The following is a 24,210-nucleotide window of genomic DNA, read 5'->3' as shown; positions in this document are numbered from 1 at the left end:
GCCCATGAAGAGGTTTTCTCAGGACGAATGGGAGCAAAGGAACGTGTAGTGGACACGCACACAGGTGCCCCCATGAGTGGTGTCCTTGTAGAATCCCCTCCCCTTGAGTGTGTGGAACCTGTGGCTTGCTTCTAGACAATCAAACATGGCAAAAATGTTGGGATGTCATTCCCATGATTACGTTATTTATGTGATAAGATTCAGTCTCAGCCAACTAGCGCAAGAAAGACTCTCTTGCTTGCTTTGGGGAAGCCAGGCACTATCATATGGATTTTAGTATTGGAGGCCTCAGTCCTGTAGTGCAAGAAACAGCTACCCTATGGATCAGAAGGTGTATTATGTAACTCGAGTTGTTTTGGTTAAGAAAAGGGCTTTTTAGTGGATAGTGAATGAAAATGTTTTTATTTAGATGGTTATATATAAGTAGTATTAGCCTTTGAAATAAAATCAACCCATAAAAAGAAAAGTTAGTGTTGTTTACATAGTGGTTAAACTTGTTTCTTGAGGTGACTTGAATCAAAATAGATAATATTCATATGGCAAAAATTTTTACTTTAAAATTTCAAGAAAAACGACATTGTTTCTGAAACCAGTTTTCAGTCCCAGGCCCAAACTCCTGGGCTTCCACATGTCAGGTCTGGCCATTTGCCCCTATATACCAAATAAAGAGCCAGTAATGGTGAAGGGCAGAGAAAGGACTGTTATTACACAGTTGGAGACACACTCTGGGAAGAGGCAGAGTAAGCACTTAAACCCATTTTAGCCATCTTTGGGGTACAGATATGAGCTTTCGGTTTGAATAAACAAAGAATTTGGGGCAGGATTTGCAGAGTTAAACAGTCCCACTCACAAGTGTGCTGCGGGAGATCATGACCTCAGTTCCTATTTTAGAGGGAGATCGCTGCCATCCGTGGTCAGGATAAGTTATTGCCACCTGAAGGGTGGTCTTGTCCAAAGGAGCCCTGCTGTCCCTTTTCTTGGGGGCAGTTTTCTCCAACCTTCCTTGTAAAGACGTTATCAATTGGTCCTGTCCTTACTGGATAACAAGGTAGCTGTAAAGTGAGTGGCTTAGGACACAGATACAAAATGGAGGCAGGGATGCCAGGATCTTCTGCTGCTGAAAGTTAATTCATGGACTCAAGGAAGGAGTCAAAGCTTTTCAGCAAAAGTACATTGCATTTCTTACATCACTGAACAACATGGCTCACCCTGCTCCTTCTGGAGATATTTATTGAAGGTCAGCTATGTGCTTGGGACTGCACTCAGAGTTGAGGTCATGTCCTGAAAACACAGACACGCCATTCGCCCTCATGGAGCTGATGTCCCAGTGAAAGACAGTGTATACTACAGTCAAAATGGGAATCAAAACTAGCTGTAGCCTCATGTCACTGAAGCCATGTCTCTTCCCTATTCCACTCACCTCCTTTAATTAATTTATTTATTTGTCATCTCCTTCCTTAAAGTCATCATCTTCTTTATTAACATTGGCAGCTCATGGATAACAATAGGAACCTTTCTTCCTCAGCGTCGGCTTTCATGTTTTGTTGAATGCCTACGATATGTTGGATGACCCCAGTGGCTGCTATTCTTTCTTCTTTTTTTGTCCAAGCAGGCACATTCTATTAGAAGACATTCAGTAAACCAAACTGTATTTTGTAACATTAAGATTTTAAAAATCTAAAACAGATTTTACATAACATCTGCTTTGGTGAAAATATTTTGCTCTTTGTTTAATAAGGTGGCAATAGGATACATATCTTTTTTTTATAGCTTTATTGAAGAATAACTGATATATAAGAAGCTGTGTGCTGGGCCTGGTGGTATGTTCCTATATTCTCAGCACTCAAAAGACTGAGGCAGGAGGAGTTTGAGGCCAGCCTGAGCTACATAGTGAGATTGTCACAAAAAAATTTCCAAAAAACCAACAACAAAAAGAAAGGAAGGAAGGAAGGAAAAGGAAAGGAGAAAGAAAGAAAAAAGAAACTGCCTGTAATTAAGGCATGCAATTTGGTTACCACCACCACAATCAAGGTAATAAGACATACCCATCGCCTCCAAATGTTGTTTTTTTTTGTCCATTTGTTTTGTGTTAACAACACTTAACATGAGATGTAGCCTCAACTTTTTTTTTTTTTTTGTGGTGCTGGGGATTAAACCTAGGGCCTACATGCTAAGTAAGCACTCTACCACTGACCTACACTGCCAGCCCATGTCCTCAACAAAATTTTAAGTGTACAATTCCTTATTGCCAACTACAAGGCAGCATGGTGCCCAACAGATCTCTGCAATTACTCGTCTTGTATAATTCTAACTTCATACCCATTGGACAACTCCCTGTATGTTCCTCTCCTTATCTGCTGGGAATCATCAGACTTCCTGACCACTTTACATGCCCTATATAAGAGGAGTATGCAGTATTTGCCATTATGTGAATTTTTACACTTAGCACAATGTCTTCCAGTCCATCTATGTTGTTCCAAATGGTAGGATTTCTTTCTTTTTAAAGGCTGAATAATATTCCATTGGATGTATACTCCGCATTTTCTCTATATATTTATCCGTTGATGGACATTTGGGTTGTCTCCATATCTTGGCTATTGGAATTACGCTACAATGAACATGGGAGTGCAGATAATTCTCTGATATCTCAATTTTAATTCTTTTAGATCTACATCCAGTGGAATTGCTGGATCATATGGTAGTTTAATTTCTTTGAAGAACTTCTGTATTGTTTCCTATAGAGGCTGCACCATTTTATATTGCCACCAGTAGTGTACAAAGGTTCTAATTTCACCACAAGATAACATTTGTTGCCTTTTTTTGAAATAGAGTTCTAGCAAAATTACTGTACTTCAGAATAGCTTTTCAAGCCCAACTATTAGAAAACTACTAAGCAAAATGCCTTTAAGGGGTAGAGTAATTATATTTTAACTATTGCAAGTGTTCGATCTATACCTCAACTCTGATATGTTCCCTGTTCTATGTGAAAACAATTAATAAATACTTCACAAGTTCCTGAACAGTGCCATCAAACTGCTTGAAAATATAAAGAGGATTGGAGGGTCTAGAGATGTGGAAGAGGGCTTGCTTGGCATATGCAAAGATTTGGGTTTGATCCGCAGCACTGCAAGAAAACAAACAACAAAAAAGGAGGGCTGGAGGTGTAGCTCAGTCGTAGAGAATTTGCCTAGCATACAAGAGGCCCTGGGTTTGATTCCCAGCACATGCACGCACACGCACGCACACACACACACACACACACACACACACGTGGAATCCATTTAAAGATTTAAAACTTATGCAAAATGAAATAAAACATTATGGTTTATGTGCTCGTAGATGTGTACTCTGTGGCCTGTGTTGCTAGATATCACAGAGGCTGTATTAAGAAATGATGACTTCTTATTTTTCTGAAAAAGGAAAACATTGGTGAATAAAGTACAAAAGTTTTCCATTTTGACTACTTTTATCAGCTAATAATACATGCAGTTAAGAGCAGTGGACCTTGCTGTGAAAACTTGCTGATTTTCACAATGTACCACACCCACAGTAGACATGTTTTTGTTCAGCTGCATTGTGTTAGCATAAAGGATTGGTGGTAATTATGTAGAGACGAACCCCAGGTTTAATGAGAACAGCAAAGGGTACAGTAGGGAAGAGAGGAAAGCTATGTATTTTTATTCTCACATCTTCCTCCCAAGATACCCAATTCTTTCCTCTCTCTCTCTCTCTCTCTTTTTTGGCAGTACTGGGATTTGAACTTAGGGTCTTGTGCTTATTGGGCAGGCACTCTACCACTTGAGCAATACATCCAGATCTTTTTTGCTTTCTAGGTTTTTTTTTTTTTTTTTTCCTGATAAGGTCTCACCTTTTTGTCCAGGGCCAGGCTTACACTGTGATCCTCCTACCTATGGCCTCCCACCTAGCTGTGATCATAGGCATATTCCACCACACCTGGCTTGTTGATTGAGATCAGGTCTTGCTAATTTTTTGCCTAGGCTGGCCTTGAACCAATATCGACCTGATCTCTGGCTCTCAAGTAAGTGGAATTACAGGTGTGAGCCATCATGCCTGGCTGATACCCAGTTCTTGTGGTAGCTGTAACCCCTGTACTGTGATACAACTGGTGATGAGAGGAACTGGGACCCTTCCCTTCCCATCCACTTCCAACCTGGTCAAACTGGAACCAAATCAGTGACTCCTAAGTGAACCACCCCAGTTACACTGGCCATAATTCAGTGTCTCTTCCCTAACCTACAAAGGGTTGAACTCTATAATTTTCTTTATCCTTGTCATTAGCAAGTCAGTTTACCCCAGCATTCCGGCCTTGCATCTCCCTGTTTACCAATGGCCAAGTACTGATCCCTTGAGTCACACGATGGGGTTTGTGCTTTTCTTTTTGCTGTTCTCTGCCTGGATACATTTTCCTTCCTATCTAAATCTACCAGACTATCTAGTTGTTTTCCTAAACTCATGTTTATGAGGTCATCCCAACCTCCATTTAGAATACAGGTAGGTTTTTTATGTCGACCTTCACTGACAAAATGATAGGCATTTCTGTGGAAGCCACCCTACCAAAACTAAGTACAGTCATTTGTATCCATGCTGGCCTTGGTCTAAACCAATCTACATCACTGCGTGAAGACACATCTAAAAATGAACAAGGAAAATGTCTGCAAGTATTTATATTTCATTACCAATCATTCTTATAAAATATTTTCCAAGCATTTTCAACTCACATCGCCAGAGTAGATTTACCATGGTGCACCATTATTCTACCAGCATGCCCTTAATAGCACACAGTGATTAAGATGGTTATTTATTTTGTCTTATGATAAGATTTGTATTCTCAAATTGAGCTTTAATGCCCAATGGGCTGAAAAGAGTGAGCTCCTCACAGCATTAAACACAAACATTATGAGTGGAACAAGTTTAATTCCTCTTCTTCTTTTATGCAAATCCAAAACACAAAACAGGCTGATGATGTTACAACTATTTACAGTACATTAACTAGCAGGTTAAGTTTAAAGATTAGAGAGGTTATAGAAAGACGAAAGCTGGTGTCTATTTCTTGGAATTTCTGGTATCTACTGATTATAACCCAACTCGTAAAGCTAATAAAAACCTGAGTAGAAAGAAACGCTTTCCAGAAGGCTGTTAGCCTTAGGCTACTCACACTGCGAGGGGAGGATACTGATGTACTGGGGCAGTCTCCATCATAGCAGGAGGTCATTTGAATGGCATAGACATCAGAATTTCATCTTAAGGTTATCTGAGGATTCCAATGTGAGCCCCCTTCGTCTCACCAAATTTTAAGTAAATTCAGCTGTCAACACTGAGGCTTTGTGTGAATGTTTTGTCCCTGTAAAAATCAGAAAGAAGAGCAAATTTGACAGCTCAGGACAGGGGTTGGGGGGAGGGGTATCTGTGAAGATGAGGCAATCCATAATTCTGAACTAATTCCAAGGAAGTAAAGCTTGGGGCTATAGGCAACTAAGAGAAGACATTGTTGGTTGTTGCACAGAATGTAGACTGCAGGTTTGAGCCAGTCTTATCTCATTGCTAGAAGCAAGGTGAATTGCTGACATCTGAAGTGCATATAGATTACTATTTTTTTGAGACAGGGTCTCACTATGAGCCCAGCCTGGCCTCCTCAGTGTTGGGATTACAAGCATGTGCCACCCATGCCCAGGTATAATTTCTTTCTTTGGTGGTACTGGAGTTTGAACTAAGGGCTTCACACGTGCAAGGCAGGCACTTTACCACTTGAGCCACACCTCCATACCAATTTATTTCTTTTAAATAAACAAAAATTATAAATGTGACTTCTACACAAAGTTTAAAACAATATAGAAACATATAGAATAATCTGGGTATGGTAGTACACATCTGTAATCCCAGCCCTTGGGAGGTAGAGGTAGAAGGATCATGAATTCACAGCCAGCCTGGGACACATAGAGAGTTCCAGGCCATCTTGGCTGCATAGGAAGACCTTGTCGCAAAACAAAAAACCAGAGGGGGGCGGGGCAAAAAAGAAGAAGGAGGAGAAGGGTGAGGAAGAGGCTGAGAAGGGGATGAGGGGAAGAAGGAGGAGGAGAAGAAACGTAGAATAAACAATAAAAGCACTCCTTTTTCTGCCCCTTTCCTCCAATAACACTTTTTCTCCCAGGAGTCGCAATATTACTGTTCGGTCTATTCCTTCCAGACCTCTTCTATGTACTCCTGCACACATGAATTACTCACATGTGTACTTCCCTAAACAGTTCTATCAAGCTGGGGGTGGATGTGCACAGTGACTTCTGGCTGCTGACATCAGCCTTGATCACTTGGTTAAGGCAGACTTTGTCCCCATTTTCTCCATGGTGAAGTTTCTTTTTTCTCTTTCAATGCTGTATTATTAAAAGTCAAACATTAAGTCCAGCCCACACCTAAGGGAAGAAAAATTAAGCTCTAGCTACATATATTATTTGGAGTTCTGTAAGAAATAGTTGCCCTTTTTTCTACTTTTATTCATTCAATCCTTTATTTGTGTCAGTACTCTTTGGGTTATAATCTTTGGGTTTGCAGTTATTTATTTTGTTACTCAACTTCAAATACTTTTTCACTCTCACTCGCTCAGCCCAGGTGCCTGTGAAGGAGAAGGGATCATAGGATTCCATGTGTGGTCTCAGCCACCTCTCATTCTGTTCTCAGCAAGTACCTGGTTTTACCCTCCGTCTCCTGATGCCGTAAGAGTCAGGTGGATGATGAGCTGCATCAGAGTGGTTGGGGCTCTGTGGTCCCTAAGAGACCACACCAAACATGAAGGGTATTAGTGACCTTGTCCCTTCCACATTGTCTCTTCCCAGTAAAAGTCCCAGAAACAGTCAGGCTCCAGATAAACTGAGATTAGTTGATAAGAACTTCATCTCTCAAAGACCGGACTCCAGTAACTAGTAAGCTTTACATCTTAATTAGTTTGGAAGAAAATGAAAAATGCTGAGAAAGAATCTATACGTTTTGTAAATCATGTTTCTTTACTTAATTTAATTTAATTTTATATTTTAAAAGCTTGACTAATAAATAATGAAAGACGGGACTATACAATAGGCATGGTGTGTGAGGAGGATACTAGTGGGAGGGGAAGGTGAATGAAGGAGGTTAAGGTGAGAGAACGTGGTTGATGGACTTCATATGCTTATATGAAATAGGACAAAGAAACTTCTTGCAATTGCTTTAAATGGGGGAGAAGGGGGTTGACAGGGGAGGTGGTGGGGGCAATCTAACTAATGTACAATATAAGCCTATTTGGAATTGTCACAATGAATCCTCCCTGTACAACAACTATATCCTAATAAAAATGGAGAATAAATAAACATCATGTAAGCAAAAAATAAAAGCATGTTTAAATAAACAAATTCTATCATTTGTTCATCTTGGCCCATGTTTAATTTTTAAATGACCAAATGACTATAGAGTTTATTTTGAAGTACAATGTATATATTTCTCTTAGGTAAGCAATGGCTTTTTCTTTTTCTTTCTAAGAAGCTTTCATAATAATAATATCATAATAATAATAATTATTATTATTTCATGGTGCTGGGTATTGAATTGAGGGCCTTTTTTGAGCATTGAAGCAACTGCACTACCACTGAGCTACATCCTCAGTCCTACAAAGACTTTCTGAGTAAGACCCCAGCGGCTCAGCAAATAATAACAAGACTCAACAAATGGGGTCAAACCAAAGTAAAAAGATTCTGCATGGCAAAGGATACAGCAGAGGGAAAGAGAGTCTCCAGAATGGGAGAAAATCTTTGCTAGCTACTTGTCCCACAAAGTATGTCTATCTGGAATATATGATGAACTTAAGCAATTAAAAATCAAAAGAAAAAATAATCCAATCAATAAGCGGGCAAATGAACAGACACTTCAAAAGAAAAAGGAGTACATAAGACCCATAAATACACGAAAAGATGTTCACCACCTTTAGACATCAGGGAGATGCAAATCAGATTGAGCTGGCATGGTGCTTCATGCCTGTAAACCTACTCAGAAGGCAGAGGTTGGTAGCACCTGGGGTCAAGTCCAGCATGGGCAAACAGCTAGTGATACCCCATCTTAACCAATAAAAAAACTGGGCAGGGGGTACATGCTTGTCATCCTAGATGTACAGGAAGCATAAATAGGATTGAGGTCCAGGTTGTTCAGTGGTGATACCACTCTTGGGTATATATAGCCAAAGGAATGCAAGTCAGCACACAATAGAGGCACCTGCACACCTGTGTTTATTGATGCACTACTCACAATAGCCAAGTTATACAATCAGCCTAGTGTCAATCAACAGATGAATGGATGAAGAAAACATGGTAACTGTATATAGTGGAATATTATTCAGCATAAAAAAGAATAAAATTGTGTCATTTGCAGGAAAATGGATGAAACTAGAGATGATTACACTAAGAGAAGTAAGTCAGATTCAGAAGACAAACATCACATGCTTTCTCTCATATGCAGAAGCTAGAGAAAAAGTGGATTAAGTTCAGGTAACGGAGGAGGTGGACATGATCAAAATACATTATATACATGTATGAAAATGTCATAATAAACCCATTTTTTGTACTATTAATATATGCTAATAAAAGATAAACAACAGAGAAAAGGTCTTTGTAGTATCTCATTTTTTCAAGGAAAAAATTTTCATTGCATTTAAAAACTATATTTGAGTTGGGCATGGTGGCACATGCCTGTAATCTCAGCATTGAAGGATCAAGAATTCAAGGCTAACTTTGTATCAAAAACAAAAAGAAAAAACTGTATTTGTCACTGAATCCACGTTGAGGAGTGTATCTCAGACACTGCTGGATTCCCAATCTTGAGCTTTAAATACAAATACATGACTCTATCATGATTGAGAGAGAGAGAGATTAAAAGTGCTCTGTTTACATATCTATAGATTTGCTCTCACTGTTTTCTATTCTTTTCTGGCAAAGCAGAGTAACACAAAAGTAACAATAATAAAGCTAGGATTTGGCCCCATCATTTTATGAGATGCTCTTTCTTTGGTTGGTATTTGCCATTTGATCTCCATCCTCCTATGATAGCAAAAAAGGAAATATACAGTATATTTCTTTTATAGAAAGGAAAATTCTGTATAGAATTTTATTCCTTCTGTATAGAAGGAATAAAAGAAGGAATAAAATTCTAGCTTATTGTATAAATAAAAAAGCAACAGAATAGACCTTATGAATACCAAACCTTGATCCTCCTGATCTCTGTTTCGCAAGTAGCTAGGATTACAGGTGTAAGCCACTGGTGCTGGCTTATTTGTTTTCTTGATGATAGCCATTTTTACCGGGGTCAGATGAAATTTCAATGTACTTTTAATTTGTGTTTCCCTGATGGTTAAGGATATTGAACATTATTCTGATATATTTATTAGGCATTTGTGCTTCTTTTGTGAACTGTCTATTCATTTGCCTATTTATTAATTGGAGTATTTCTTTTTTGGTGTATAATTTTTTGAATTCTTTATATATCCTGGATATTAATCCCTGTCAGACAAATAGCTGGCAAAGATTTTCTCTCATTATATCAACTGTCTCCTCACTCTGCTAATTGTTTCCTGGGCTGTGTAGAAGCTTTTTAATTTGATGCAATCCCATTTGTCAACTTCTTGAGCTATTGGAGCCCTATTTTAAAAAATAATTGCCTCTGCCTAGCTCTTGAACTCTAGTAGTTTAAAAGTTTTGGGTCTTTGATCCATTTTGAGTTTATTTTTGTGCAGGACGAGAGATGGGACTTTACCTGCAGTCTTCTGCATATGGATCTCCAGTTTTCCTGGCCCCACCTGTTGAAGAGCTGTCTCCAATGTATGTTTTGGATGCATGTCAAGAACCAGATGGCTGTAGCTGTGTGAGTTTATTTGTGAATCCTGTAGTCTATTCCATTGGTCTGCATGTCTGTTTTTATGCCATTACCATGTTGTTTGTATTACTATGTCTCTGTAGTTTAATGGAAGTCAGGTATTGTGATGCTTCCAGCATGTTCTTTTTTTGCTCAGGATTGCTTTTCTATTTGGAGTCTTTTATGTTTCTATGTGAATTTTAGGATTGGTTTTTCTATTTTTGTAAATAAGGTCATGGGAATTTTGAGGGGGATTGCATTGAATCTGTAGATCGCTTTTGGTGTCATAGCCATTTTTGCAATATTAATTCTGCCCATCCATGAACATGGGTGGTCTTTCCATCTTCTAACATCTTTTTCAGTTTCTCTCTCCAGTGCTTTAATATAGAGGTCTTTCACCTTCTTAGTTACGTTTACTTCTAGGTTTTGTGGTTTTTTGAGGCTATTGTGAATGGGACAGATTTTTTTTTCTGAGTTTATATTCAAACTCTTCCTTCAACTAATCTGTTACTTGACATTATGTTGTGTGCGCCCCTTTCCCCCCAATGCCATGTGTTGAAATCCTAACTCCCAATGTGATGGTACAAGGAGGTGGGGTCTTTGGAAGGTAATTGGGCCACAGACTGTAATTTCAATGGATGAAATTAGTGCCATTATAAGGGGATGAAGGGATCAGAGCCCTTTTCCCACCATGTGAAGATGTTTGTCTGCAAACCTAGAAATGGGCCCTTACTGGACACCTGAACTGCTCACACTTTGATCTTTGACTTCCTAGCCCCCAGAACTGTGAGAAATACGTCTTTGTTGCTTAAGCAAAGATCTTAAGTCTATGATAATGTGTTGTAGCTCTAACTGAGTGGACACTTGGATGTCTATCAGTATTCATTTCAGTTGAGGCTATGAGAAAGGTAAATCTCACTAATTCATGCTCATTCAGGAGACCTGCCCTGAAGGTCAGCTCTGGATGGTGTGAAATAACAAATGGACCACGGGCCAGTTGGAAAATTTAAATTCATATGGTAGTGGAGGGACCTCAGGGGAGCCCTCAAAAGGTAGGCAGTCATCCTTCTAGAACAGCTGACACTGAGGCCAGACCAGAGGTCCACGTGGTACTAAGCAAGCACCAACTCTCAAACTTGGTTGTCTACAACTCAGGAGCCTTTGCCATTCTTGGCACCCAGGCTGCACTCCAAACCAATGGCATCAGATTCTGGGGGCACAACCTGGGCACCAGTGGTCCTTAAAGCTCCCTGTGTGATTGTAATGTCCAACCAAGGTGGAGAAGTTTTGCAATAAGGGGAGAGTGCCCTAGGTATTTAGAGAAACAGCAGAGATTTCAAATGCACAGTAACAGTGACAGGTACGGAGCTGTTAATGAGCTTCTGCTTACAGGATTAACCTATACACCACCTCCAAGGTCACACACAGCAGGGATTTGTTTATTCACTGATTATTAATTCTTCTCTAAAACGACTCCAAGTAGACAAGCAGACAGTTATACAAATGTAGAGATAATACACTTTACTAAGAAAACTTGGAAGTTAAGTTTGCTCCTTTTATTTATATTTCTGGGAATAATTTAAATTTTTCTCCCCTGGAGTTCCTTTCCCCAGAAATGCAGACAGACTTATAAGACCTAAAGGGCTGACTTAGTCCTCTTAAAGACATTGGAAGCAAGCCAGTATTGGTAAAGCAGCATTACTATACCGTAGCCATTAGTCAGTCTAATTGCCCCTATAGTTTTGAGAAATGGAAGGAAAGTACCTTCCTGGGCATTAGTTCTCATGACCTATTTCTGCTTCTCTTATTTTGGAAATGAAAGATTTGCTTCTTAGTCTGTGTCTGCAGTGATGTCACAGACTGATGGCAGAGGCAGCCACTCTTCCAGATGGAAGTGGACTGCACCTCAGAGCTATGGTGTCTGCGAACAGTCCTGGAGGAGATAAGTGCGTGTAAACAGGTGGCACCACCAGTGTCCTCACTTAGGAGGCCTGAACAGAGAGGAGGCATTTCACAGCGCTGCTAGATCGGCTCAGGTCACAGCCCTTCCCAATCACCATTGTAACCTACAAGAAGATAGGGAGGGAGACCATGGAGAGCCAGGAGTTTTTCATCAAGGTCAAGGACTTTAAATTCAGGCAAATCTGGTTTCTAAAGTAGTAATAGTACTTACATACCATATGCCAGGCACCATTCTAAGTATTTTAGATCCTAATTTATTTGAACCTTACAACCACCATATAAAGTATTATTAGCCTCCTCTCCTTACAGAGATTGGGTTTTTTTTTTGTGCTTGTGGGGTCTGAACTCAGGGCCTCATGTTTACTAGGTAAGTGCTGTACTTGTGCTACTTGGTGCTCTACACCAGCCCTTTTTTGTGTTGGGGTTTTTTGAGATAGGGTCTCTGGAACTGTTTGCCAGGGCTTGGGTTTGAACCAAGATCCTCCTGAGTAGCTAGGATTACAGGTGTAAGCCACTGTTGCCTGGCCCTTGTAGAGTCATTAAGGAACTTGTCTGGGCTGGCACAAGTGGTAGAGCACCTGCCTAACAAGTACAGGACCCTCAGTCCAAATCCCAGTACCTCAAAAAAAAAAAAAAAAAAAAAAAAAAAGGAAAGAAAGGAACTTGTCCAAGGTCATTAATTAAGATAGGCTTGCAAAGGCTGTAGTTCATTTTTCTTGTCTTGTACTTCTGATAAGATAACAGATGTAAGCACTGTGCCCAGAGTCTACAATCTCACAGAACATACTTAAAAAGTGATGATTTCAGAAGATGATTCATTTCAGCCAATTTTGTTCTAAGTAAAATGAACTTCACGTCACTTAAGCTGTAATGTTTAGCCAAGTTAAAAAATTCCCCCAAGGGAGTTGGCCATCTGTATTTTCAGGACTTCCATGCTAAACACTGCTCTAGAAGTCTTTTGCTAGAAATAGAGACAGAAACCTGCCCTGTCAAGCTGCGGTAGCTGGAGCAGAGATGACAGAATTATTTCCTTTGCCATTTAAAACATTTACATGCATGATTTCATTTATACGAGTCTCAACTAAGCAAATTCACAGGGACAGAAAGTAGATTGCTACCTACCAGGAGCTGGGGAAAGTGGGGGGTAGGTTACCGTGTAATGGGGTTTCTTTTTGGGGTGATGAAAACGCTCTGGAATCAGACAGTGGTGGTGATTGCATAACTCTCTGAATATACTGAAGACTTGTAGACTTTCAGAGGGTGAACTTCATGCTGGCAGAGTGACTCAAGTGGTAGAGTGCCTGCATAGCAAGTGTGAGGTCTTGAGTTCAAACCCCAGTAACACCAAAAACAAACAAACAATAAAAACAAAAAACACAATTTACTTGCCATTTTTTAATCTACTAAGTTGGTAAAAATGATCAAGCTTGATAATATTTTTGCTGCTGAAGGAGGAAGAAAATGGATGCCCTCAAAAACGCTGTTAGGGCTGGGGTGCAGCTCAGTGGTATGGTGTTTGTCTAGCACGTGAGATACCCTGAGTTTGACTCTCTAGTACCGAAAAAGAGCAGAAAAAGAAAAAGGAAAAAAGAGCATGAATTCTACAGTATGTGAGATAAATACCATGTATACATAAAATAAAACTGGTCCTGTGAATGTTATTGGCTTTTTTTTTTTTTTTCTAGTACCTTCATGGAGCCCAGAAGGAAGAAGTCATGGCCAGGTGGAGCCTTGCAGATGGCTGTTTGCTATTTACCTTTGCAGTAATGGGTGGCTATTGCTCTGGGTAGTGCTGTAGGATGTAGAATGACATTTTTCACTTTGAGTAACTACGAGAGTTTGTTTGGGGTGAGCAGGCTCTCTCTAGGGGTCCTGAGCCAAATTTGATTTTGTTGCTTACCCTAAGGTGGGGCCTGACTGCCCAGAATTATTGTGATCCATGACAAGATATGACCAAATCTCTTGGCAGAGTATGATCTGCACAGTGCCACACAGCAAGTATTAATGGGGAAATAACAATCGAGACTCCCATCCATCTTCTAGGTTGGAACAAATCTCTGAACCCAGGGTCCTTTTTTAGATTAAAAAAAAGTACCAGACTCAACTTTGAAATATGTTGATGCAGTATTTTCATAAAACATCCAAATATAATGAATTTATATATATATATATATATATATATATATATATATATATAATTATATAACTATAAACACACACACACACACACACACACATTGAGATAAGATGTTGCTATGTTGTCCAGACTGGCTTTGAATTCCTAGACTCAAGTGATCTCCTGTCTTAGCTCCTGAATAGCTGGGAGTACAGATGTATACCACGGCACCTGACTATGAATTATGTCAAAATTAAATTAAAAAAAACTCACAAATCTCTCAGGACAAAAAAGTAATGCCTTTCCCCACATCCTTTGTCACCACATGGATAATACTTAGTTCCTCTAAAAAGAACTTAATATACTTTGGGATGGGGGGGGGAGGTGGAAAAAAAAAAAAAAAAAAAATCTGTTCCAGTTTTTCCCTAGAACAATAGTGACATCCTGTGGTCAGTTCTTAGAACAGAGGGTATTAAGGAGGGTGGGTGTGGATTCTCTACCTGAAGGCACTGCTAAGCACATTAATCAGACCTCATATCAAATTCAGAGAACTTATTGAGTGCCCACTCTGGGCAGAGACTATGCTGGTGCCCACATAGTTCTTATTTTATCTCATACGTTCCCCAGGTGATTGGGGACTGGACTAATTCTCCATTCGTTTATGTCGTAGAGCAGCCCAACATTTGTACACAAAATGGTGCATGGAAGTGTATTTCTAGGGAAATGGGCTCCTGTTTTTATAACTTGTTTCCCATGGGTTCTAGAACCTCCCACAATACATGAGCTTGCTCTCTGGCAGTGTGTTTCTGACAGTGCCATTGGGATAAGCTTTGGACTAACTTCAACAATCTTCCCCCTCTGGAATTTGCATTTCTTTTGGAAAACAGGTCCACTCTAGGTTAAAATACTATCTTTAAACGACAAGAGAAAAGCTGGTAGAGTGACTCTAGTGGTGTCTGCCTTGCAAGTGTGAGGCCCTGAGTTTAATCCCCAGTACTGCCACACACACACACACACACACACACACATACACAAGGGAAAAGAGGCAAAGCAAACAAAATCAAGATGAATAGAATTAGTTAGCATTGTAACATTACGTAGTGGAAAGAGCCCATTACAGCACTTGCTGCCTATCTGAGTTTAGGGAAGTTAGCCATCAAGTCTTAGTGTCCTTATCCGCTAATTGGAGATAAATAATGTCAGGGAACTATTTTCTCTGATATAAATGGAGAACAATATCAGAGAATCAATAGATGGTGATGAGTTTCTAGTCACAACATAAAAAAGAACAATCTGTGAAAGAAAAAGTTGATAAGTAGCACTTCATTAAAATTAAAAATTGTCCCAGAAAAGATACTGTTAAGAGAATGAAAAGACAAGCTACAGTCTGAGAGAAAGACATTTGTAAAGCACTCATATTCAAAACATATGATAACTCCACTGAGAAAACTTAGCTTTAAAATGATAGTTTATTATACAAACATAAATGTTTCTTGAAAATAACATTCAATCACATGTAAAATATAAAGTGAAATGATAAAAACAAAAATGTCTAATTCATCTCATCACTCAGCAGAAGTAACTGTTGACATTTGATGAATTTTTTTCCCTTTTGCTAAAGTTACATAATATACATACATGTATCTTTAGTTCACTGATATTTAAAGTTATGCAATTCCTCTGCCTCAGAGAGTGAGACCCCTTTTCTAACAGTGAGGAAAAGTATCAAATTCTGTTCCATGGGTGACATCAGCCATTCCCTGGGACACACTTGGGCCTGACTGGGGAGAGAGGCAAACACACCCCTCTGGCATGAGCTTGCTGGTGTCTTTCAGGTGTGCACGTGCGCACACCTAAAGAAAGAAGCCGAGAGGGCTGGCAGTCAGGGCTGAGGCCTTGTAATTGTTAGCTTGCTAGCTTCTAAGATGGTGTCAGGAAGCCTCTGCCCAGGGCTTTTTCCTTATCTCTGGAGCATTATTTTTAATCAAACTATGATATAAATACAAAAAAAGCCTAAGAATCATAAGCATTTAAGTAGGATTTTCACACTGAATACATCTAGGTCAAGAAACATTACCAGCACCCCAGAAACCTTCTATGCTACCTTCCACTGATTTCCTCTCCAACAAGTCACCTGACTTCTAACACCATAGGCTACTTTGGTCTGCTAAACAGGCTTTTAAGTTCAACAGCGGACTTGATAAAGAAAGCGGTTTGAACTTAGGGCTTCAAACTTGCAAAGCAGGCGTCTACTACTTGAGACACATCTCCAGTCCATTTTACTCTGGTTAGTTTTAGAAGTGGGATCTTGTGAACTATTTGCCCAGGCTGGCCTCGAACCGAGATCATCTCGATCTCAGCTTCCCAAGTAGCTAGGAAATGACAGGTACAGGCATGAGCCACTGGTGCTGGTTGGTACTGGAGTTTTAACTGAGGGCCTTGCACTTGCTAGGTAGGCACTCTACCACTTGAGCCACAGCCCCAGCTCTTTTTGCTTTAGCTACTTTTCAAATAAGGTCTCGAGTTTTTGCCAGGGCCAGGCTGGACTATGAACGAGCCTCTTATTTGTGTCTCCTAATTAGCTGGGGGACAGGCATGGACCATCAGGCCCAGATTATTGGCTGGTATGGGATCTCACTAACTGTTTGCCCAGACTGGCTTCAAACCACAATCTCCCAATTTCTGCTTCCTGAATAGCTGTTATTACAAGTGTGAGTCACTGTACCCACCCAGGAGCTATAAAACCTTCATGATACTCTGCTGAGAGTAGAATTGCATCTGATGTAAATAGCTTGGAATGAGAGTTCCATCAAGGACATGGGGTTAACCAGGTAGGCCTGTGGCTGTGATGTGGAAAGGTTTCATTGCAGCCTTGGACTTGACAGTGCAACTGTGTTCTCTTAGAATCATTGGGATGCCCTGTGACTTCTGCTGTCTAACTGTGCTGACCTACTGCTTGAAATATTGCCCTTCCAAGTTCAAATACTCCATGACCCACCAGTTGTCATGATCCATGTCTTTCCAGACAAAATTACTCTCCATAGCCATCTCATGTCCCAGTCCTTGTCAGCTTGATGTCTGCTAAGCCTGCTGTCTGCCCTGACCCTGCTGAGACCATATTTTTTAAATTAAATTAAATTAATTAATCATTTATTTTCAAAATTCATTATTTGCTTCAAATTCGTAGTTAGATTTTTTTTTTGGAAATATACTGGAGTTTGAACTCAAGGCCTCTAACTTATGAGGCAGGTACTCTGTCACCTATGCCACTCCCTTTTTTGTGTTGGTTTTTTTTTTTTTTTTTTGAGATGCGGTCTTCTGACCTATTTGCTTGGGCTGGCTTTGAACCATGATCCTCCCAATCTCTATCTCCTGAGTAGCTAGAATTATAGGCGTGAGCCACTGGTGCCTGGTTTAGACTATTTATTTATTTATTTGAGGAATTGGTGCTTGGATTCAGGACCTTATGCTTGCTAGGCAGGTGCTCTACCACGGGAGCCACTCCACCAGCCCTTCTAGTTGGACTTTAGAAAGCTAGATAATTCATACTAGAAAACTAGAGCAAAATATAAAGGATGAGATTTAAAGAACTGAAAGGGACCAGAAAGAATAGGGGTATTTCTTTTTGCATACTGGTAATTTTTTAAGACATAGAGCTTCTGAGTTTCCTCATCTGGACCACAGCAAAGACTAGATCAGAGAAATCATAACCCATTAAACACAGTGCAGGGTCAAAGACTTCTTATACATCCTTGTTAGAAGTTATCTGTCCATTCTCTGCACAATTTTTAGTTTTTTCACTTTTCTGTGTATCTTCTTCCCAGTTGCTGGAAAGTCAATATTAGGAGGAGTCCATGGGATTTTGTGAGCTCTCTGTGCACAATCAGCAGTATGATGAGTCGTAGGGAGTTGAAGACACATGCAGGGTGACGGTGATTTACTGTGTCATCTATAATCTAGAACATAGGAGCAAGAGGTGGAAGAAACTTTAAAAGGTAAATAGATCAGTCTCCCACTCACTGCAGTAACCTCTGACAATAACCTTGAGATGCGACCGTATGTGGCATCTGCTTGAGCATTTCAGTGATTTCCAGTAGGAGACTTCACTGCTTATCCAGGCAGGTCATTTTCTTTATTCTCAGCTGCATCATTACAGAAATTTTCTTTAGTGATTTCAGGTCTGATTTCTTGTAACTAGTTGGTCCTGAAGGTACTCAGTTCTTTCCTCAGCAGTAGTACTGAAAAAGACTCAGTAAACTAGTGGGCAGTTTTTCTAATATAACAGCTGAGTTGCTCTACCATTCCCTGCTTCCCCTGGCTAAATATGCCCAGTTCTTTTCACCTAACCAGTTCATTACCTTTTTTTTTTCTTTTATTCATATGTGCATACAATGTTTGGGTCATTTCTCCCCTCTTCTCCCCGCCCCCTCCCTTATTCCCCACCCCCTTCCTCATTCCCCCACCCCCTCGCTACCAGGCAGAAACTATTTTGCCCTTATCTCTAATTTTGTTGAAGAGAGAGTATAAGAAATAATAGGAAGGAACAAGGGTTTTTGCTCGTTGAGATAAGAATAGCTATACAGGGAGTTGACTCACATTGATTTCCTGTGCATGTGTGTTACCTTCTAGGTTAATTCTTTTTGATCTAACCTTTTCTCTAGTTCCTGGTCCCCTTCTCCTATTGGCCTCTGTCGCTTTAAAGTATCTGCTTTAGTTTCTCTGCATCGAGGGCAACAAATGCTATCTAGTTTTTTGGGTGTCTTACCTATCCTCACCCCTCCCTTGTGTGCTCTCGCTTTTATCATGTGCTCAAAGTCCAGTCCCCTTGTTGTGTTTGCCCTTGATCTAATGTCCACATATGAGGGAGAACATACGATTTTTGGTCTTTTGGGCCTGGCTAACTCGCTCAGAATGATACTCTCCAGTTCCATCCATTTACCAGCGAATGATAACATTTCGTTCTTCTTCATGGCTGCATAAAATTCCATTGTGTATAAATACCACATTTTCTTAATCCATTCATCAGTAGTGGGGCATCTTGGCTGTTTCCATAACTTGGCTATTGTGTATAGCGCTGCAATAAACATGGGTGTGCAGGTGCCTCTGGAGTAACCTGTGTCACATTCTTTTGGGTATATCCCCAAGAGTGATATTGCTGGATCATGTGGTAGATTCTATGTTTCGATTTTTAAGTAGCCTCCAAATTTTTTTCCAGAGTGGTTGTACTAGTTTACATTCCCACCAGCAGTATAAAAGGGTTCCTTTTCACCCACAACAACACCTGTTGTTAGTGGTGTTGCTGATGATGGCTATTCTAACAGGGGTGAGGTGGAATCTTAGTGTGGTTTTAGTTTGCATTTCCTTTATTGCTAGAGATGGTGAGCATTTTTTTCATGTGTTTTTTGGCCATTTGAATTTCTTCTTTTGAGAAAGTTCTGTTTAGTTTAGTTGCCCATTTCTTTATTGGTTCATTAGTTTTGGGAGAATTTAGTTTTTTGAGTTCCCTATATATTCTGGTTATCAGTCCTTTGTCTGATGGGTAGCTGGCAAATATTTTCTCCCACTCTGTGGGTGTTCTCTTCAGTTTAGAGACCATTTCTTTTGTTGAGCAGAAGCTTTTTAGTTTCATGAAGTCCCATTTATCTATGCTATCTCTTAGTTGCTGAGCTGCTGGGGTCCCATTGAGAGTCATTGCCTACACCTATTAGTTCCAAACTGTTTCCTACTCTTTCCTGTACCAACTTTAGAGTTTGGGGTCTGATATTAAGATCATTGATCCATTTTGAGTTAATATTGGTATACAGTGATAAACATGGATTTAGTTTCAGTTTTTTGCAGACTGCTAACCAGTTTTCCCAGCAGTTTTTGTTGAAGAGGCTGTCTTTTCTCCATCGTATATTTTTAGCTCCTTTGTCAAAGACAAGTTGGTTATAGTTGTGTGTCTTCATATCTGGGTCCTCTATTCTGTTCCACTGGTCTCCATGTCTGTTTTTGTGCCAGTACCATGCTGTTTTTATTGTTATTGCTTTGTAATATAGTTTGAAGTCAGGTATTGTGATACCTCCAGCATTGTTCTTTTGACTGAGTATTGCCTTGGCTATTCGTGGCCTCTTGTGTTGCCATATAAATTTCACAGTAGATTTTTCAATCTCTTTGATGAATGTCATTGGGATTTTGATGGGAATTGCATTAAACATGTAGATTGCTTTTGGGAGTATCGACATTTTTACTATGTTGATTCTACCAATCCATGAGCATGGGAGATCTCTCCACTTTCTATAGTCTTCCTCAATCTCTTTCTTCAGAAGTTTATAGTTTTCCTTGTAGAGGTCATTCACATCTTTTGTTAAGTTTACACCTAGGTATTTGATTTTTTTTTGAGGCTATTGTAAATGGAATTGTTTTCATATATTCTTTCTCAGTTTGTTCATTATTAATATATAGAAATGCTAATGATTTTTCTATGTTGATTTTATATCCTGCTACCTTGCTATAGCTGTTGATAGTGTCTAGGAGTTTTTGAGTGGAGTTTTTGGGTCTTTAAGGTATAGGATCATGTCATCTGCAAATAGGGATATTTTGACAGTTTCTTTACCTATTTGTATTCCTTTTATTCCTTCTTCTTGCCTTATTTTTCTGGCTAAGAATTCCAGTACTATGTTGAATAGGAGTGGAGATAGTGGGCATCCTTGTCTGGTTCCTGATTTTAGAGGGAATGGTTTCAGTTTTTCTACATTAAGTATAATGCTGGCTGTAGGTATGTCATATATAGCTTTTATAATGTTGAGTTACTTTCCTTCTATTCCTAGTTTTCTTAGAGCTTTTATCATGAAATGGTGTTGGATCTTATCAAAGGCTTTTTCTGCATCTATTGAGATGATCAAGTGGTTTTTGTCTTTGCTTCTGTTAATGTGGTTTATTACGTTTATTGATTTTCATATGTTGAACCACCCCTGCATTCCTGGGATGAAGCCCACTTGGTCGTGGTGAATGATCTTTTTGATGTGTTGTTGAATTCAGTTTGCCACTATTTTGTTGAGGATTTTTGCATCAATATTCATTAAGGAGATTGGCCTATTGTTCTCCTTTTTTGGAGGTGTCTTTGCCTGGTTTTGGGATAAGTGTAATACTGGCTTCATAGAATGTGGTAGGCAGTTTTCCTTCCCTTTCTATTTCATGGAACAGTTTAAGGAGGGTTGGTATCAGTTCTTCTTTACAGGTCTGATAGAATTCAGCAGAGAATCCATCAGGTCCTGGACTTTTCTTTTTTGGGAGACTCTTGATTGCTGCTTCAATTTCATTTTGTGTTATAGATCTATTCAGGTGATTAATGTCCTCTTGGTTCAGTTTTGGATGATCATAAGTATCTAGAAATCTGTCCATTTCTTCAAGATTTTCAAATTTATTTGAATATAGGTTCTCAAAGTAGTCTCTGATACTTTCCTGGACTTCCATGGTGTTTGTTGTTATCTCCCCTTTTGCATTCCTGATTTTACTGGTTTAGGTTTTTTTCTCTTTTCATTTTAGTAAGGTTTGCCAGGAGTCTATTGATCTTGTTTATTTTTTCAAAGAAACTACTTTTTGTTTCATTAATTCTTTGTGTGGTTTTTTTTGGTTTCTATTTCATTGAGTTCAGCTCTTATTTGTATTATTTCTCTCCTTCTATTTGTTTTGGGATTTGCTTGTTCTTGTTTTTCTAGGAGTTTGAGATGTATCATTAGATCATTGATTTGAGATCTTTCAGTCTTTTTAATATATGCACTCATGGCTATAAACTTTCCTCTTGGACTGCCTTTGCTGTGTCCCATAGGTTCCAGTAGGTTGTATTTTCATTTTCATTGACTTCTAGGAACCTTTTAATTTCCTCTTTTATTTCATCAATGACCCATTGTTCATTAAGCAATGAGTTATTCAGTTTCTAGCTATTTGCATATTTTTTGTCTTTGTTTTTGTTGTTGAGTTCTAGTTTTATTGCATTGTGATCTGATAGAATGCATCATATAATTTCTGTTTTCTTATATTTGCTGAAGCTTGCTTTGTGCCCTAGGATATGATCTATTTTGGAGAAGGTTCTGTGGGGTGCTGAGAAGAATGTATATTGTGTAGAAGTTGGATGAAATGCTCTGTAGACATCAGTAGGTCCATTTGATCTATGGTATGTTTTAGATCTTGGATTTCTATATTGATTTTTTGTTTGGATGACATATCTGTTGATGATAGTGGGGTGTTAAAGTCTCCCACAACCACTGTTTTGGAGTTAATATATGCTTTCAGGTTCTTTAGGGTATGTTTGATGAAATTTGGTGCATTGTCATTGCCTTCTTTTAAATAGTGTTGATTCTACCAATGTCCCCAACCCAATACAGGAAAATACTGTGCAAGCAGCTGGTTAGTTTAGAGTGTGATGAACCTACAACTTTCTTTATCTGGATTTTAGACTTTCATTAGTGCAGCTCAAGCTGTTTCTCTTGGCAGTTAAGTCATACACACTTTTGGCATACATTGAGTTGTGTGCAACAAAAAACTGTTATATTGGTTGGGTGTTGTGGTACACATCTGTAATCCCAACTACTCAGAAGGTGGAGATAGGAGGGTTGAGGTTCACTTTTGCCTAAGGCAAAAGTGAAAAAAAAAAAAGGCTGGGGTGTGGCTGAAGTGGTAATGTGCCTGCTTAAGAAGCACAAGGCCTTGAGTTCAAACTAGTATTGCTAACACCCCCAAAACCCAAACTGCTAAATTTTTAAAAACTTTATATAGTTTAAAAATTAATGTAGAGTGAATTTGACATTTTACAAAGAGTCTTACCATGTAAGGATTTCTGTAACCACTCCTACATCAGGATACAGAAGAGTTCCAGCATCCCAGAAGTCTCCCTGCTGCCATACCTTTGTCCTTACCTCTCCCATGATCCCTAGCTCCTGGGATCTACTCAGCTGTTGTCCTTCACATAGTTTTGTCTTTTCAAGAATGCCATGTAAATGGAATTATTAAGCACGTAATTTTCAACTGTTTTTACTTACAACACTTCTGACGTCAAATGTGTGGGCTTTCCCCTCACACTAACAGATTCTCTAATTCTCTGAACACCAAATGGGTGGCCTATCCTTCAATTCAGTTCTGCCACTAACTACTTGGAATTAAGGAAGAGGCTACAGGTTAAGGGCCTAGTCACATAAGAATGCTCCCACTTCAGGTCCCAGTTACAAGTTTGAGCCAGTTGTATGTCTGATTGACAGGGTATGAAGCCTGCAAGTTCCTACAACTCTCTTTCCAGGTTTGATAATTTGCAAGAATGGCTTACAGGATATGGGAAGGTGCTGTACTTACTTTTGCCTGTTTATTATGAAGGGCAAAATTACTTTTCACTCTCTTACTTTTGCAGAGTAAAAGTTTTAAACTTTGTTGTTGGATGCAGTACTTGTCAAGCATTAATTCCATCCAGTTTTATAATGGCACTGTTAAATCCTAAAACTTTGCTGGTCTTCTGTTTACTCATTCTGTTGATTATCTAAGGAAGAATGTTGAAGGGTCCCACTATACCTGTGGACTTGCTCACTTTTGCTAATTTTAAAATTTTATTGTTAGGTATATCCTCACTAGGCTTGTTATATGTTCTTGGTTAATGGATCATTTTTTTCTTTGTGTAAAGTCTCCTTTGATTCCAACTAATTGTCTTGGCTCTGAATTATACTTTATTATTAAATAGCCACTCTAGCTTTAATTTTTTTTTTTTTGGTGGGGCTGGATTTGAACTCTGGGCTTTGAGCTTTCAAAGCAGGTGCTCTACCTCTTGAGCCACACCTCTAGTCTACTTCACTCTGATTAGTTTGAGACAGGGTCCAGAGAACTATTTGCCCAGGCTGACTTCTAACCTTGATCTTTCTGATCTCTGCCTCCCAAGTAGCTAGGATTATAGGCATGAGCCACCATTACCCAGTTTAAATTTCATGGTCTTTTCTCACCATTTTGCTTTTAACCTAAGTAAATGTTATATTTAAAGTAAAATTCTTGTATACAGAATATAGTTGGGTCTTGTTTTTCATTTAGTCCAACAGAGGGGGACAACATTACATAAAGGAAAAGAGATCCATTTATCAAGAGCATATAACTATCTTAAGTGTGTAGACACACCTAACAAAGATTAAAGTACATGGAGCAAAAACTTACAAATCTGAAAGGAGTAATGGACAAAGCCATAGTTAGAGCTGGAGACTTTGACTCTCCTTTAGCAATCAGTAGAATACTAGCAT

Source organism: Castor canadensis, chromosome 4 (assembly GCF_047511655.1).
Source record: "Castor canadensis chromosome 4, mCasCan1.hap1v2, whole genome shotgun sequence".
Classification (NCBI taxonomy): Eukaryota; Metazoa; Chordata; class Mammalia; order Rodentia; family Castoridae; genus Castor; species Castor canadensis.
The sequence above is the reverse complement of the archived record's forward strand: the minus strand, read 5'-3'. Positions refer to the sequence as shown.